The sequence below is a fragment of the Psammomys obesus genome, unplaced genomic scaffold, assembly GCF_907164565.1.
Source record: "Psammomys obesus unplaced genomic scaffold, mPsaObe1.curated_primary_1811, whole genome shotgun sequence".
NCBI classification, from domain to species: domain Eukaryota; kingdom Metazoa; phylum Chordata; class Mammalia; order Rodentia; family Muridae; genus Psammomys; species Psammomys obesus.
In genome coordinates this window covers 11,336,612-11,355,794 of record NW_026590699.1, presented here as the reverse complement: position 1 = coordinate 11,355,794, position 19,183 = coordinate 11,336,612, and positions in this window count along the sequence as shown.

Below are 19,183 nucleotides of genomic sequence, written 5' to 3'. Positions count from 1 at the left end.
ACACACACACACACACACACACACACACACACACACACACACACACATACACACACACACACACACACACACACACCACGCCAACTTTGGAGTTTTGGATCTTGTGCCCCTCAGATATGGTGCATGGTTGAGGCCACCATGTTGCATTTTGTAAAACATAAACAACTATTATGAACTTATATGAACAAAGTTTTAGTGGATAGTTTTATTTTTAATATTATTACTAGTTAATTTTTGATAGGTCTAACTTAAAGAAGATAAAAGGGAGCTATAATTTAATTTTAAGAGTATTATGCTTTTTACATTTTTATGTTTATGTCATGCAGATTAAAATGAATTTATAGTAGCAAGTTGTTTAGTTTCCATGTGTGTGTAGGCTTTTTGCTATTTCAGTTGTTGTTGAGGTCCAGATTTAGTCCATGATGATCAGACAGGATACAAGGGATTATTTCAATCTTCTTATATCTGTTGAGGCTCGCTTTGTGACCAACTATATGGTCTATTTTGTCGAAGGCTCCATGAGGTGCTGAGAAGAAGGTAAATTATTTTGTGTTTGCGTGTAAGGTTCTGTAAATGTCTATTAGGTCCATTTGATTCATGACCTCTGTTAGAGTTACTGTTTCTTTGTTTAATTTCTCTGTTGTTGACCTGTCCTTTGTTGAGAGTGGGGTGTTGAAGTCTCCCAATATTAATGTGTAGGGATTTATGTGTGGTTTAAGTTTTATCAGTGTTTCTTTTATAAATGTGGGTGCCCTTGTATTTGGGGCATAGATGTTCAGGATTGTGATGTCTTCCTGGTGGAATTTTCCCTTGATGAGTATGAAGTGTCCTTCCCCATCTCTTTTTATTAATTTTGGTTGAAAGTCTATTTTATCAGATATTAGAATGGCTACTCCTGCTTGTTTCTTGGGTCAATTTGCTTGGAAAGCCGTCTTCCAACCCTTTACCCTCAGGTAATGTCTACCTTTGTGACTTAGGTGTGTTTCTTGTATGCAACAGATTGCTGGGTTTTGTTTACACATCCATTCTGTTAGTCTGTGTCTTTTTATTGGAGAATTGAGTCCATTGATGTTGAGAGACATTAATGACCAGTGGCTGTTAGATCCTTTGATTTTGATGTTGGCTGTGGTCATAAGGTTGTGTGCTTGGTTGCTTTTTGTTTTGTTAATTATTTCCTGTGTTTTCTTGAAAGTAGCTAGTTTTCTTGGGTTGTACTTTTCCTTCTAGTATCCCTTGTATCCTGTCTGATCATCATGGAATAAAGCTGGACATCAACAGCCACAGAAATAGCAAAAACCCTACACACCCATGTAAACTGAACAACTTGCTAATAAATGACAGCTGGGTCAGGGAAGAAATAAAGAAAGAAATTAAAGTCTTCCTAGAACTCAATGAAAATGAAGACACAACATACCCAAACTTGTGGGACACAATGAAAGCAGTGCTAAGAGGAAAGTTCATAGCACTAAGTGCCTTCAAGAAGAAATTAAAGACATCTCATACAAGCAACTTAATGCCTCACTTAAAAACCCTAGAAAAAGAAGAAGCAGACACACCAAAAAGGAGTAGATGGCTGGAAATAATCAAACTCAGGGCTGAAATCAATCAATTAGAAACAAACAAAACAATTCAAAGAATCAATGAAACCAAGAGCTGGTTCTTTGAGAAAATCAACAAGATAGACAAACCCTTAGCCAATCTAACTAAAAGGCAGAGAGACACCATCCAAATCAACAAAATCAGAAATAAAAAGGAGGACATAACTACAGACACTGAGGAAATCCATACAATCATTAGGACTTACTTCAAAAGTCTATATGTCACAAAATTAGAAAATCTAAATGAAATGGACAGAAGGCTTCTAAAAGGCTTTGCCCTGCAGACTATCAAAGCAGATGCAGAGACTTATGGCCAACTGTTAGGCAAAGTGCATGGAATCTTATGTAAGAAGTAGGAAATAGTAAGAGCTGGAGAGGACAGGAACCCCACAAGGAGAAAAACAGAATCAGAAAATTTGAACACAGGGTTCTTCCCAGAGATTCATACTCCAACCAAGTACCAGGCATGGAGATAACCTAGAACCCCCGCACAGATGTAGCCCATGGCAGTTCAGTGTCCAAGTGGGTTACATAGTAATGGGAACAGGGACTGCCTCTGACATAATCTGATTGGCCTGCTCATTGATCACCTCCCCCTGAGGGGTGAAGCAGCCTTACCAGGCTACAGAAGATGGCAATGCAGCCACTCCTGATGTGATCTGATAGACTAATATCAGAAGGAAGGAGAGGAGGACCTCCCCTATCAGTGGACATGGGAAGAGGCATTCGTGAAGAAGGGAGAGAGAGGGTTGGATTGGGAGGGGAGGAGGGAGGGGCTTATGGGGGGATACAAAATGAATAAAGTGTAGTCAATAAAATAAAATTAAAAATAAAAAATAAAGAAAAAAATAAAAAAATAAATGAATTCATAGTAATTTTTAATTAAAAAGCAAGTATTTTGGTTTAGGACATGGCACTCTGGTGAAATGCTCACCTAGCAGGTGCTGAGTTTGATTCCCAGCACCAATAAAAACAAATATGTGTCAAATATGTTTATTTATTCTCTGAGGACTTAGGATCAAGGAAATAACAAGAACCGTTTTCTATTTCAAATATAAACAATGAAATCTTGCTTTGCATGAAAATAGATGCAACTGAGTTAATGTAATAAGGAAAATAAAATGGTTTTAGAAAAATACAAGCTTCATGTTTTCTGAAACCTCTGGATTCTAAATGAAATAGGTGCTTACTATCAAATATGTACTGACCTCAGATAATTAGAAGTTATCTAAGGACAGAGGAGAAAAGTGAGGGCAGGTTAAATTGTAGAGACTATTGGAGTATATGGAAGATTATGCTTAAACCACATTATTAATGTGCATGAAATTGGCGTATATACATACAGAAGAAAATATTTTCCAGTCAAGCACTGGACCGTTCAATTCATTGTAATATTACATACTTGGAAGATTTTATTCCAAGTACAAAGTTTAATGCATTGAAGCCATATCCATTTTCTCTAGATCATGATTTTTGTTGAAAAAATGTCAGGAAGAAATATTTAATGAGGAAATTATGTTCCAAAAATTAATAGTTTCAGGGATGGAGAGATGGCTTAGTGGGTAGCGTACTTTCCATGTGACTTGCAGACCTGAGTATACCTCATTGACACATACTTTTGAAGCCAGGTGAGGCTAGAAAATACCATAATTTGGACTCAATATTTACATACGCTTTATGTAAACAAAATTGGTACTATGTTCAGTTAGTCAAAGAATACAGAGTTTTTCAAATATCTATCCCTTTGCTATGAGCCATTGGCTATTGATAGATATTTGGAGATAGGAAAACTCTGTCTTTCATTGTGTACACGCTGTTGAGCTCTCTGGGATCCAAAGGATAACCCTCTTTAATCTTGGCTGGCCACAAAACAAAACAAGCAGATATGGACATAGAGAATGTCGTTGGGAGAAAAGAAGGTAAATAGGAGAGTACAGTATGAGATTGATACTGGTCAGTATTCATGGTGTACAATTGCAAAATTTTAAATGAGAATAAGCATATGAATAAATAAGTAAACATACTGATGCAGCTGAGACACTCACATCTATGCCCTGGTCCCTGTCAAATGATGCAAATTAAAAGTGAACCAGTTTGGTCAGTGATCCATAAGCGTACAGGGGGCTGCTGGTGAGGGCTGCATCATCCTTAGAGGTACCAGCACAAGTTAAATCTTCCAATGTAGTAAGGGTCCTGCCGGGCAGAGAGCTGCGTTGCTCCAAATACTCTAGAATTGCAACTAAAAAGCCTACAATCACCTCTGCCTAGATGATTTTGCTATAGAGGATAATGAAATGTATGCAAAAAAGTATAGCCTTTTTACTTGCATTTTCCATTATCTGAAGTAAAAACCTGTTTATGGCTACCGGCTGTGTTCAAGCAGAGTTAGGATGCTACTGGACAACCAACAACCTTCAGTCTGAGACTCAAAACTGTGAAGAAAAAAAACATACAAGAAAAAAATAATTGTGAAGAGCTGAGAGGAAGAAGCATCAGTAACAAAGAATTAGCAAGGACATAAATAACCTTGATTTCTTGCATTGCTATGTCAGCATTCTGGCATTTAGGAGATGGTTTATGGAAATGCTTACGGAGCACAGATGTTATCTTTCTGCTTTCTTCACAACCTGAGTGCATGCTATGTAAAATTATCAAATTGTGATTGCAGAAGCAATTTTAACAGATGTGTATCCATGTGGCTAAATCATTGTAAAAATATTAGATCACTTAAAACAATTCTTTTTTATTTATGTACCTATTGGATTTATTGATTGATTTTGGGAAAAAAAATTCAAAAAAATTATTCTGAACTAATCCAAGATAGTATTATCCCTAGTTTTCAGTTGCAGTATAGACAAAAGTAGCCAATTTTATGGTTAAATCAAATATCTATCATATTTTGGTAAAACAAAAACTTAAAATATAACAGAACCAAAAAGGTCAATAAGAGCGCAGGATTTTCAGATTAGAAGTGAGTTGGGCTGGTAAAGATCCTTTCCCAGTCTGTAGGCTGTTTTGTTCTGATGACGGTGCCCTTTCCTTCACAGAAGCTTTTCAGTTTCATGAGGTCCCACTTATTGGTTGTTGATCTTAGTGGTTGCCCGTGCACAGAGGTAGCCCATGGCAGCTCAGTGTCCGAGTGGGTTCCCTAGTAAGAGGAACAGGGACCGTCTCTGACATGAACTCAGTGGCTGGCTCTTTGACCTCCACCCCCTGAGGAGGTATCAGCCTTGCCAGGCCACAGAGGAAGACAATGCAGCCAGACCTGATAGGCTAAGGTCAGATGGAAGGGTAGGAGGACCTTCCCTATCAGAGGACTTGGGGAGGGGTATGGGAGGATAAGAGGATCGAAGGGTGCGATTGGGAGGGACAAAGGAGGACGCTACAGCTGGGATACAAAATGAATAAATTGTAATTAATAAAATATAAATTAATTTTAAAAAATGAAGAAGGGAGATGGGAAATTGTTTTGCCTTGCCACCATGATATATTGCTTCCTGCAAAGGCTGGCTAGCATATATCCAGCTCCTTCTATGTCTTCACAGTGTCTACTATGCCTAGCCTGAATGTGTGCCATGATTTAGACAGTGTTAAGGATCTCTGCCACTGGGAGGGCATGGGGCCTAAACGTGTCTCTAAAGTGAGCATGCTGAAGCATAGGCAATGATGACTGCCCCATATCAAAAGGAGAAAGAACAGATCCTTTCTACACAACTGGATTCCCTTCATCCCTCATGAAATACCATAACCACCATGTTCTCACTGATGACAATAGGTTTCTAATAAGTACACTGACTCAAATATTTGTCTTCTCTGACAGCCATACTCAGTAATAATGCCTTACCACCCATGTGAGCTTCCTTTAGCTGAACCACAAATCTGTGTTTTCGGAGAAATCTTGAAACATTGTGTTGGTTATTTAAACACCAGAGAAATCATATGCAAAACAATTTTTATTCTTTTGCTAACATAATCTTTATTTTTCAATTCATATTTTGATTAATTATACTACTGTATACCCTGAGAAAATAATTTCTGATTCCTTTATATCAACCATGTTTTGATGTTTGATGTAGCAGTGACATTCACCTCTCTATGTACCCTCCATTGAAATTCCTTTTCTTTAATTATAACAACTCGTCTTCCTATTCCATTTATTTCCCCCAGTTTCTGTTCAACTAGCTTTATTTCTATGTGATACATCCAGACAATTCTTCTTTAAATGTGAAACACATCCGATTGCATCCAGCACAGGACCTTTATCCATAACAAAGTCATTTGCTTTACGTGGTCCACCTTTCTCACAGTCTTGTAATTTGAAATTCTACCAAACTTGGAGAAACCTAGATTACAGCAAATATAACACTAATGGGAAAATTTTCTTCTATGATTGTCTTGAAAATATTTTCTGGACCTTGGAGCCTGGAGTCTTCTTTTTCATCAATTCCAATTATTCTTAGATTTTGTCTTTTCATAGCGTCCTTGATTTCTTGAATATTTTGTGATTGGAACTTTTCTGATTTTACTTTTTCTTTGAGAGAAGTATCAATTTCTGCATGTGTGTCTTCAGCTCCAGAGATTCTCTCTTCCATCTCTTGTATTCTGTTGGTGATGCTTACTTTTGTGGTTCCTGTTCTTTTCTCCAAGTTCTCCAGCTCAAGGGTGTTCTCATTTTGTGTTTTCTTTATTGATTCTAATTCTGTTTTCATGCCTTGCACCATTTCTTTCATCTGTTTGAATTTGGATTCCTGTCTCTCTACGATGGTCTCTATTTCCTTGTTCATTTCCTTTTTATATGCCACTAATTTTATCTCTACTTGTGCCTCTAGTTGTTTGGCTATGTTTGCCTGTTTCTTTAAGGCTTTTGTCTATTTCTTCTTTCTTTACCTCCAATTGACTGGCCAACTCTTTGAAAGATTTGTTCATTTCCTCCTTCTGAGCCACATATAATTGGATAAGCATGGCTCTAAGGTCATTTTCCTGTGCTTCTGATGAATTGGAGTAGCCATCTATTTTGGGGTTTCCTGGTGAAGTCATGATGTCCTGATTTATGTTGGAAGTGTTCTTTCGCCTACCCCTGGCCATTGGCTTATCTGAAACCTTCCCTGTTTGTTTTTGTATTCTGCAGATCAACTGGTACTGTTTCTCTCTGGCGTCTGTAGAGTTCTTCAGCAAGCTGAGAGAGGTCCCGTGTCCTTAGCATGTGCTGAGGACTAGCTGTACCTGTGGGAGAAAAGTACGCAGGCGCAGACGGGGCAAATGCAAGTGTGTGTGTGTGTGTGTGTGTGTGTAGGTGTGCGTGGACGTGTATCTTAAGGGACAGAGTGATGGCTAATGTTGAACCCTTGAGTGTGTGGGAGAGACTCTGTACTGTGTATGTCGCAGGCGCTAGTGATGATCGCAGCGCAATTTCTGGCATTAACTGCCTTAACTCCTCAATTAGACCCACAGAGCAGGAACTTCAATGTTCCAAGTGCCCCTCTGTTTCCCAAAGTGGGTATATGGGTGGGAGGGGGTTCGATGCCTGGCTTCTGTTTTAGAAGGACCCAGGATCAGTGGAGCTGCAGATTCTCAAGGGTGCACTCACTTACAGGCAGGACACTTGGCAGAGATTGGCGTATCTGGGCTCTCTGCTCTCTGGTTTGGCCCTGCTTCTTTGATGTGCTCCGCCAGCTCTGTGCTGCTGTCACTGCCAGGTTATGAGGTCTTGCTGCAGCTGGATATTTCAAGGTGGTCATGTCAGTAGGAATCGGGGTAACCAGCCTTTCTGTTTTCTGGTTTGGCCCTGGTTAGTCTTAAACTGGAGGGCTGATGTGCCCCGCCAGCTCAGTGCTGCTCCGCCGCCAGGTTAGAAAGTCCCGTTGTAACTGGAGACTGGGTTGCTGGTCCAGATGTTTTCTGGGAAGTCCTGGGGTCTCTTCACTGTGCTCTCCCAGAGCCTGGTGTGCCTAGCTAGTGTGGCGTTTCTGTCTGGTTTTGGTGAGTACATAGCATATTTTCTGTCACTGTGGGATTGGGCGGGCCTTACTGTCAGTGATCGAGATCCTGCAGAGCCAGTATGGCATCTAGCAGACTTGGGCCCTGGGAGAATGCGGATCTGGGACTCCGAGAAGGGTACTGCTGGCACCTGTCCCTAAAGGGCTTGGAGCTCCGCCTCAGCCGCTGCAGACCCCAGGCAGTTACGTCTGTGCAGAGAAAAATGATTCCACTGTGCCGAGGAAGAAGGAATTCTGGGGGAGGAGAGTGCTGTGAGATCAAAGGGTCGTTTTTCACCTTCCACAAACAAGTCTCCGGGTGACCCGAGACCAAAGTTTTCGCCTCCTGCGATGTTCCCTGTTGTTTAGGAAGCCTCACCTTTGTTTTCATGGGTTAGAGGTCCTTCCACGCACCAACTCAGATGGTTAGCAATTCCACAGCTCAGAAACTGTGTGTGCTAGTCGCCATCTTGGCTCCCTCTCCATATGCTTTCAGTAACTTCATGTTCTTTCAGCCACAAAACACTCCATTAACTATATCTAATCCACTCTATAGCCTTCATACATCTACAAAACTGCACTTAAGATGGTTGCGTTTGACAGACTGGTAAGATCTGGACTAACTTAGGACACGAGCACCTGGGCATGCCTGAGAGGAAATTCTAGAGAGGGTTAATTGAAGAAGGGCAGCCCCGTAGCATGACTTGCTCCCCACTAACAGCGGTGGCGCTGCAGTTACTATTTCTAGAAAGAAGAAAGCATTCGACCTTTCATAAGAAAGCTATTGTAGAAAAAAGAAGATAACTATTTCATTTGGAATCAGGGAAAGGCACGGTTTGACTCCCCTTTAGGTCTGAGCTCTACAATTAGCTACACAGGAGGTGACTTCTCGTGGCCAGGCAGTAAGCAGTAAACATTACACAAAAACTGTGCAGAATGTATGTCTAGTACTAGCTTTCAGAGTCTGCCGTTACTTGAATTTACTTCTCTCTACTCCTGAGCTTCTTTTCCACCTTTGTGGTATGGTTCAATGAGAACCAAAGTTTTTCATCTGTTGTTAGGAAGCTGAGTTTTCTTGCCTACGAGGCTGCTCATCAGCAATGCTGTACCTTCCTGGCAGGATCATATTCTTTTATATTCATGGACCTCTTTCAGGAACCATCAGGTCAATTAATCTCATGGATAGATCCTCTTTCCTGCTCCTAAATATCATGAAAGTCTCATGAGACACATGAGCACTGTCTTGGAGAACTGTTCAGTGTAGACACTAAGTCTCAGGTCAAAACAACAAAACACAGCTCTTGTTTCCTTTCCTATCACAGACGCTAATTATGATTCTGGAATCACAGGGGAAAAAAAAACTAATGATTGAACTGTAGCTAAACAGAAAGTATTAAAATTTCACATTTTAAATTTCCTTTATTTAATGATGAAGTTCACTAATCATGAAATCATATGTACTAGCATGCAAACATTGAAATATTTGAATGTTAATTTCTATTATATTTTATTATTATATTGATTTTCTAGCAGTTTCAGTGTGTAGAAAATAGAGATATGCATATACTAAATCATTAGTTATTTAATGGGATTATTTATACTTAAAATTCAGTAATATGATTGATTAACTTGTCATCAAGTTGGTCTTTTAATTTGATAAAGACCAAATTTGCTACCTGAAGCATTGCAAAATGAATACTATTTTATTTATAGTATACACAATGGTAATATATGACAATGAGGGTCATAAGCAAAAAGTATAGACTCTACCAAAGAGGTAATGGATATATGATTTTCAAATATTTCTTGATAAAATAGTCAAAATTAAAGGGAGTATAAATACTTTTAGTCAATAAGTATACACAGCTATAATTAATTAATGTCATCCAGTATAGTTGGTAATGTATTATCAAATTTTTCAAAATACAATCTTAACTTTCCTTTTTTAAAAAAATTAGTTCTAAATTCATTTCAATTTGTTTTAATTTGTGGGTGTTTTGTATGCATGTATGCATGTGCACTAAGAATGTGCCTGTGCCTGTGGAGGTCAGTACAACTGGGGCTGAGCGTGTTTGTGAGGCAAATCTGTGTATGCCTGAAGAGGGTTCAGGATCTCTGCAAGAGCTTGGATCAAGGAGAGGAAAAAGGAGGCGGGTCCTTGAAGGTGAGCAGAAGAGACTGTGATGTACTGAACTGTAATGCGCAGTATGAGGTCTCTCACAGGTTTCATTTGTCTTAATCTTACATGAGCATAGGCACGGGCCTGGTATAGTGTGGGCAGCAACAATCTCAGCCCTCATGACCTACTGCCATGAGGTCATGGAGAGGAACCATAGTTTCAGTCTGCCCAGGTTCCTGAGTAGCAAATAGGCTTACAGGCAATGCCTGAGTTTTGACACAGTGTTTTAGTAATATGGAAGAGTCTGACACTATTCTTATCCTCACTTACAGAAGTAAAACTTTACAGAAATCTGGCAATATGTAGATTCCAGCTTCTCTGGATATGAGCAGTGGAGGAGATCAGGTCTTTAACTACAGACACTGAAGTCCTTATTGGTGGTCCCTGCCCATCACACTGAAGAGCAGAGGTGAGAGCAACAGTTTTTCAAACCGAAGCTGTGCCTGGGGATTTTCAGTTCTGTTTCAGCAAAAGTAGTTTCCAAAAATTCACGCACATCATAGTGTATGGACAGCAAGTAAGCAAATGTTTATACACCTCCTCCTAAATAGTAGTTTGTTTTGAATATTGACAAACAAGGTAGATATAGTGTTGTTCTCTTATGTCTTTAGTTTAGTTTAGATGTTATGTTTCATAAGAGTTAAACGTCTTCCACAAAGCCATCTGCCAGGTCAACCCAGAATTCTGGCTCTAGAGCTCAGCTTTGACTGCAGATGTTCCTCTAAGATCTCCCTGAGAGTTTTCTTTGACCATGAGCAAAAGAAATCAGGGAGATTTTGATATACATACAGCAAGGTGTTCTATATTTTAATCCAAAATTTTATATTAGCTAGGGGATTATTGCTTAGAGGATACATTAAATAGAGGATTTCAGAATGTGTGTGCGTGTGTAATGCATATGTATAGATAATACAGCCAGCACACAATACGCATATAATGCTAGCAACACTTTAATTATCTAGTTTGAAAATTAAGTTCCACTTAAATTTACAAGCCCACTCTCTGACTTTGGAAATAAAATTCCACTGAAATGCAGTAATGCCAGTGTATATGTTTTTATCTGTGGCTGTTTGGCTATCTCAGTGGCAGAAATGAGCTCATTTCTGTGAATGATGCTATGAGGAGCCCAACTAAAAGGTCTTATTATATCCCTTCAAAGAATTGGTAACTTTAAATAATTCCTTGTTCAATTATACTTATTTATTTAATAAATTACAGGTTATTCACTTTGTATTTCAGCTGTAGCCCTCTCACTCATTCCCTCCAAATCCTACCCTCCCTCCCTCCCATGCTCCTCCAATGCTCTTCCCCAAGTCCACTGATGGGGAGGTTATTCTTCCCTTCTCGTATTTCTTTCTAATCAACTAAATTTCCTTTGGAAATATATTCACACATGTAAATATATATTCCACAAAGGTAATAATATATTATTTTATAATAATAAAATTGTAGCCAATGTGGGCCAAAAAGATTATATTCATAGTGGGTGATATGTGACCTCCTTGGGAGATAACTCACATATCAACTCTTCTCCCCTAGGGAACTCAGGACAGACCAAAATAATGATTCCACCAAAGTCCAATTTGGTGACCAAAGTTTTCATTGAGATGAGTTTTTCAGTGATGCAGCAGCTTTTTGAGTCTCACTGCCCACATAGTCCTGCAAATAAGCCCAATAAAAAATATATTGTAAGTAATCACTGGGACTCAAATCAGGGTATCAGCTTGGGTGGACATGAAGATCCCGTGGCAAGAGATCTTCAAGACTTATTTAGCCATTCTGTTAAGAATGAGGCAGTCATATAAAACCTATCCATCACTTGAAGGTCTATACAGAGAAGGAACACTTGGGCGTTCCTCTTTAAGAATAGTTTGGACAAAGAATGGGAATGGTTGAAACCCATGATGTGGGTTGATACTAGAGTGCAGCTGAAGTCTGGAGTGGAGTAGTTTCTCTGGACAGAAGGGAAGCAGGAGTGACTATGCCTATTTTCCTGGAATTTGAGTGTCCCTAAACATGTGAAATAAGTTATCTTGATTCAAGTAATGTAAAGCAAGTCAGACCATAAAGTTTGTACCATACTAAGTTTGCATCCATAGTTCAGTCTACTACTATGCTCACTGTTCTGAAAAGTAGTGATAGAGGTAGCCTTCCAGTTGTTGGAATCCGGTATGTCCAAAGTGTCATTGACCTGCAGAAAGAAAAAAGAAAGAAGGGAAGAAAAGAAGAAAGGAAGGAAGAAAGAAAGAGAGAGAGAGAGAGAGAGAGAGAGAAAGAAAGAAAGAAAGAAAGAAAGAAAGAAAGAAAGAAAGAAAGAAAGAAAGAAAGAAAGAAAGAAAGAAAAAGAAAGAGCGAGCAAGCCATTAGGGCCATGTTAACCAGTCTGTGTTGTGTCTGTTTTGACTGGTTTATCTCTAGCTTCTATAATAATTTTCTTAGAATCAGGTGAAAAACCATTGAAAGTAGGTTATTAAGTAACCACTGAGAGATGTGGCCTCTCACTGGAATGTGTGGTGTATACTCAACAGCACCAATACAACCTACATCTCTGTCATAACCAATTTAAGAGGGTACAGTTTATTAGTAAGACCTGGAGAGGACAGGAGCTCCACAAGGAGAGCAACAGAACCAAAAAATCGGGGCTCCGGGGTCTTTTCTGAGACTGATACTCCAACCAAGGACCATTCATGGATATAAACTAGAACCCCTACTCAGTTGTAGCCCATGGCAGTTCAGTATCTAAGCGAGTATCCTAGTAAGGGGACCAGGGACTGTCTCTGACATGAACTCAGTGGCTGGCTCTTTGGTCACCTCCCCCTGAGGAGGGAACAGCTTTGTCAGGCCACAGAGGAAGACAATGCAGCCAGTCCTGATGAGACCTGATAGATTAGGGTCACATGGAAGGGGAGGAGGACCTCCTCTGTCAGTGGACTTGGGTTGGGGCATGGGAGGAGATGAGGGAAGAAGGGTAGGGTTGGGGGGGAATGAGGGGGGTCTACAGCTGGGATGCAAAGGGAATAAACTGTAATTAATATAAAAAAGAAAAATTTAATAAAAAAGAAATAAAAATAAAATATAAAATTCTACATAAGGAACAGATGTTTAAATATCAAATATATATGCTCCCTTAAATTTTATTTTTATTTCATATATATTAAATTGACATTCAATTATAGAAATACATAACTAATTTAGAATCCAGTATAAGCATATAAAAATCCTGGTGTCTTTAGGTTTTTTTTTTTAATGATAGCCTAGAAAAATAAAAGTTTGCATATTAAAATATGCATTGCACCATTTTTCAGACCCCAGAATATTTTTAGTTTATATCTATACAGGAAATATTTAATTTAATATTTTTTAAATTAATATGAGACAACTGTATCTGGGGTCTGCAATAGCTAATTGACCATTGCTGAGATTGTAATACAAGTGCCTTTCAGATGAAATTGCAATTCAATTGTAAATTCTTTTCACACATAAAAAGTGATGGCTATACTCATTGAAAATGTGATAACATTCACTAGCACATCTAGGCATTGCAGAATTAAATAAAAGTCAGGTAGACTTGATGTCAAAGCATTAAAGATGCTTTTGTAGAAATAATGAAAGAAAACAATTAGAACTTTATGATATTTAAAGATAATGAACAGTTCAAGAAATACCTTTTGCCCCCAAAAACAGAATGACAGACAACACATTTCACACGCCTAAAATTGCATGCACATTCACATATACAACTATTGTTTATGTGTCCTCTTATTTACCAATGTATCATTTCTAGTTCATAACGGCAACAATAAAATCAGGCATTAAATATTCCCTTCGTTTCTAACCTGCATCCAACACATACAACGTTTGTTCTAGCCTCAAATGTATCCTTTTTTTACCTACTGTTCTCCATCTTCTAAAATTGGCATACATTTAAAAAAACTCTTTTATTTACATTTTTATGTCTCTTTCTCCCTACTCCACCCCAATCCCTTCCAACACCCCAATACCAGGAAGGAGAGTGAAAGGGTTAGTGGGAAATGGGCACAGTTCTCTTAGCTGCTTCCTTTTGGCTGGGGTCATGGGTTCCTTGTAGCCAGTTCAGTCCTCATTTCCTGAGATCTCCAACTTCTTGTCTCCCTGCATCAACAAGCAACCTGAAGCTGCAGGAGGGAAGCAGCAGCAGCCTTATTCTTTCTCAGGGCTCCCCAAAGCTTTCTGGGCTCTGGCATTTATTCTCTCCAGAGTCCTCAGATTTAAACTATCTGCAGCTGGGAAAGAGCTCCTCTCAGAGCCCACATGAGGCAAATAGGTTGCTGCTGTGGACTCTCTGAATCATTTTCACATTCCACACCTGGGATTAAAACAAAACCATGTTTATATTAACAATATTCTAATAATACATATATGAATGCTATCATCACTTTTAATCTACACTATTGAAAATGATTATATTTCTACCCTCCCCCCTTAATTTGAATCATCAGCCAGGGAGAATTCAAATCAGATTTATCTCTCCATTGCTATAGGCCTCCAGAGGCTTCCAAATAAAATTTAAGTCACCTTCTGACTCCTATACAATATAATATGTGATGAAACCAGGTAGTAAGATTTTATATGTTGCTTATAAATAAGAGCAATCTTATTAAACAGATTTTTTCTGAACACAACCTAATGATTCCATTCCTAGAGTACAGAACAAAGAAAGACCATGTTTTTCCAGATTATATAAACCTGTAATGGAGGAAGATAACTGGGAGCAGGGAGCCAGATATGATTATGAATGCCTTGGATCTTATTGATGATAGTCAGTTTTCTCACTTTTTTTTTCTTATAGTTTATTCCCTTTGTATCCCAGCTGTAGCACCCTCCTTCCTCCCCTCCCAGTCACACCCTTCCTCTCTCATCTTCTCCTATGCCCCTCTCCTCCTCCCCTTCCATCTCACCCTAGCTTATCTGAACTGGCTGCATTGTCCTCCTCTGTGGCCTGGCAACACTGCTCCCCAATCCAGGGGGCAGTGTCACAGAGCCAGACACTGAGTTCATGTTAGAGACAGTCCCTGTTCCCCTTACTAGGGATCCCACTTAGATACTGAGCTGCCATGGGCCACATCTGAGTAGGAATTCTAGGTTATATCTATGAATGGTCCTTGGTTGGAGTATCAGTCTTAGAGAAGACCCCCGTGCCCAGATATTTTGGTTGTGTTGCTCTCCTTGTGGAGTTCCACAAGGATAGCAACAGTTTTCTCACTTTAAAAAGTATATGTCTTAAAAAAAAATCACAGAGGGAATGAGGGAGCAGGACACGGCTGGGATACAGAGTTAATAAAATGTAACTGATAAGAATAAAAATAAAAATAAAATAAAATAAATCACAGAAAGCAAACCACAAAAACAAAAGAACACCCTATTGTTTGAAGCAATAAAGAAAACATCAAAATATCTATTACCACAAACCTGGAGTCAAATGTTGACATTTCATTCGCTATTCTCATGGCCATGCCCTTGTGCCCAGACAGGGAGACCCTGATGCACTGTGTTTTGGGGGTACCCTTGTGACTTATAATAATAACACGTTTTTAAGATTGTATCATTTACCCTTCCCCTTTCCTCCATTAAAGTCCTCTCATATACCCTTTTTTTGCTCTTTTTCAAATTCATGTCACTTTTTCCTTGCTATTGTATTCATATACGTATATGCATATACATTTATATTACTAAATATAATCTCCTCAGTCTGTATAATGCAACTTATACGTGTGTTCTGGTGGATTATTTGGTACTAGATATGCTGTTACTGTTCTCTTTCCTGAGGAAGACTATTTCTCTTATTCTCTGTATTCCTTAGTTGCTTCTTGTTCTTTGTGTAGGGTAGAGGCCTCAACGGTCTTCCCCTGTAAACTTTGACAAGTCCATTGATGTCCTCCTTGTTCAGTTTATGTTGGTAAAGTCTTTTATCCTTTGTCACTATTTGAGATTGATTTACCAAGTAGTATTGAACAGTGATCTTTTTATGTTAGTCCATAAGTTGTATATAGAGAAAAATGCCAAGGCATGAAAAATATGAGATTCACCACTTACAACTTAGCAAATCAATGAATGAATGAATAAATAATAAATGAATCAGTCAGCATATATGCTAATTATGCACAAAATGCATTTTTAGCACTATATATACAGGTGAAAATAATTTTAGGTTGAAAATATTGGGGTTATTTTTAAGAGAAAAGGATATTTGTGTATACCCAATCATGATCACATGATGTGCTGTAAAATGAAACAATGTAACAACCAAGTAACAAACAACTATGTGAGAACAAGTGGTTGTTGTAGAAATGAAAAGCAAGAAAAGTAATTTCTTAAAATCTCACCTTTTCAACTATAGACTTAGGGAACAATATATTTTTAACTGGAAAATGTGAATTAATCATAAGAGAATGAATTAATCATAAGAGAATGAAGTTACTTCTTGTAATTGCTTTTAATAAACTTGCATGTAATTATTACAAAAGGCAGAAAATTAAGAAAGTAAATAAAATGCTGTTTAGAGTATAAAAACATTTTGACAGTGGAGATTAATAAAAGATGAAAGATATTTTTCACAATTAATTATTATGCTATTTTAAAGAATCCATCTCAAGTTCTGTACATTTTGTACTATTTTAAATCATTTGCAAAATTATAATTAATTATAACAATAGTGAATGTTCTGGCAACAGGTAAGAGCATATTATATTCAATGGTTGTTTTTATCTTTTACCTATTAATTGTATTGCTTTTGCCATATGATGTTAGTGTGTAAATGAAATTCTAACAAGTGCTAAGCTTTTATAAACTATCAGCAATACATTAAATATTTCACATTATTATTAATATTTATATTTCCTTTTGTTTTAATAATTTGTTTAAATTCTTGTTCTAAATAAACTAATTTGTATTAAAGTGTTACATGTGTAAAATCAATGTACCTACATGTTTTACCAGCAATAGGAGCCAACAATCAGTTAATATATGTTTATTTATTAAGATGTTACTGTTTCAGGTATGATTTGGATATGCCCTAAACCTTGAGTGGATAATTTAAAATATTTTTTTTTCATTCTAAGATACTATTGCTATGTACATCAATTGCAAGATGATTCAGAAAAGTAAAAACTTATTTTTTCTTTTTCTTTTCTTTGTGGTCACTGAAAGCCAATTTATATAAAAAGTGCATGGCATTTTCCTACATAATTTTTTTCATTGTGTATGATGCTTGTGTTTTAGTTACTGTAAAAACTAACTCAGCAAGCAGAGAGCAGCTGTCCGAAGGACAGACACAGGGCCAGGTTCCAGCCTCTGTTCACAGGAGCAACCACTAAGGCAGAGCTGTGACTGACCGTGTCATTCTACAGTTACCTTGTTTAGTAGATCACCAAAGCATCACCACGAGACACAGAGCCAGCTGTACAGAACATAGCATGAGTGAGGTTTGCAGGTAGAAGTCAGATGTTCTCTGTCAGACTCACTATGGTCCCTCCTCTGCCTAGAGACTGTGTGTAGAAACTTCTTAAATATTTGCAAAGTCTTCAGTACAAAGCACATACATAGAGTAAATGAAGGGCTAGAGTGACAAGAAAACTGTGTATTTTTATATTATGAATGCTGAAATAGAAGGGCAGGATGTTCCTGTAACTCCACTTGTTCTGGAATATTTCATTTGGTGAATTCAGTTCTTTTTTTCACTGTACTATGCCATGTCAGGGAATGACTGCAGAGGCATTGTGAACTTTGGTTGGATATTTTGACCCATGGCTGGTTTGCTGGTGTGGATCTGTAAACAGTGAGATGAAGCTGCATCTCTTACCTCTGCCCTGTCCCTGCCAGCTAATTGATCCCTGCACCACCAGCAGTAGCTTACTGTCAGAGGGAGGGTTCTTTCATCTGTGTGCCACCCATTTGACACCCTCTTCCACTTACAGATCAACTGCAATGACACATGAAAGGAGGCCAAGAAAAGGACAAGGTGGACTAATGGAAAGAGCTGAAGTTATGTCTGGGTCGGAAATTTGGTTGTGGCATGCCCCAATGCCTTCAGCTTACATAAGAAGACAGAAGACAGAGAGAGACAGAGAGAGACAGGTGCGGTGCTCGTCTGTCAGTACCACCTTTGCATGAGATCTCATCTTTTTCAGACTTACAAACCCAGTTTTCACTTCCTTAAGCTATTATCCTCTTCCCTAAACTAGGATAGCTATCAGCTTACCTACTCTTCTCACACCCACTCCTGCTAAGAGCCAGACAACACATTTTATTATGGTTGAAATCGTCTTCCTTCAGTGCTGGAATGTCATCCTTGCTCCCACAGCTACATTTTTCACCCATATTTCCTGCTCTGTGTAGAGTAGCCAAGTGTCCAGATTAACACCTTTTAGTTTGTGTTAAGGACAGCTTAGAATGTTCCTTTTTAAGTTAATGCCTCTTATGTACCAAATCCCAAACAGTTAGTTACCAGTAGTTTATTTTTAAATATAATGTTCATTTTCATGTCTTTTCAGCTATCTGGGTATCTACTAATGACCATCATTCTAATTCTTGCTTTAGTTAGTGCTAATTTTTTTCAGATAATACTAGTATAGAGACTAGTGAGACTATCTGAATCATACCAAATGTTCTTCACCTAGACAAATCTGCCTCTTTGTTCATTCTCCTATGAATAAATGAAGCTGTTTACTGAATACCAACACAACAATTACAGAGGCTACAGGCAAAGCTTCCTGAGATATGCTATTGCAGTTTTATCTAAGAAGAAATAATAAGGCAAGCTAGGTCTCCTGTAATACGGAGTTGGCGTCTCAGGCATTCATTCCACACCTACACTGTGTTATGCTCAAAATAAGATAGAACTGTTATTAAGATATACACAACAAATGTTATTTGTCAATTGTTATATGTTACATGTGTAATATATTCTCAATAATGTAATTATTTTTATTATTATATTTAACTTTTCTATCTTAATATAATTGTATTCTCTGCCTTACTAATAATTAGCCTCCCACAGAGGGCCTCTGAAAGGCTCTTTCCTGCAGACTATCAAAGAAGATGTTGAGACTTATGGCCAAACTTTGGGCAGAAAGAATGCAGGGAATCTTATGAAAGAACTGGGAAATAGTAAGATCTGGAGAGGATAGGAGGTCCACCAGGAGAGCAACAGAACCAAAAATTTGAACACAGGGGTCTTTCCTGTGTTCATATTCATACTCCAACCAATGACCCTTAATGGAGATAAACTAGAACCCCTGCACAGATGTAGCCCATGGCATTTCAGTGTCCAAGTGGATTCTATAGTAATGGGAACAGGGACTGTCTCTGACATGAACTGATTGGCCTGCTGTTTGATCACCTCCTCCTGAGGGGGGAGCAGCTTTACCAGGCCACAGAGGAAGACAATGCAGCCA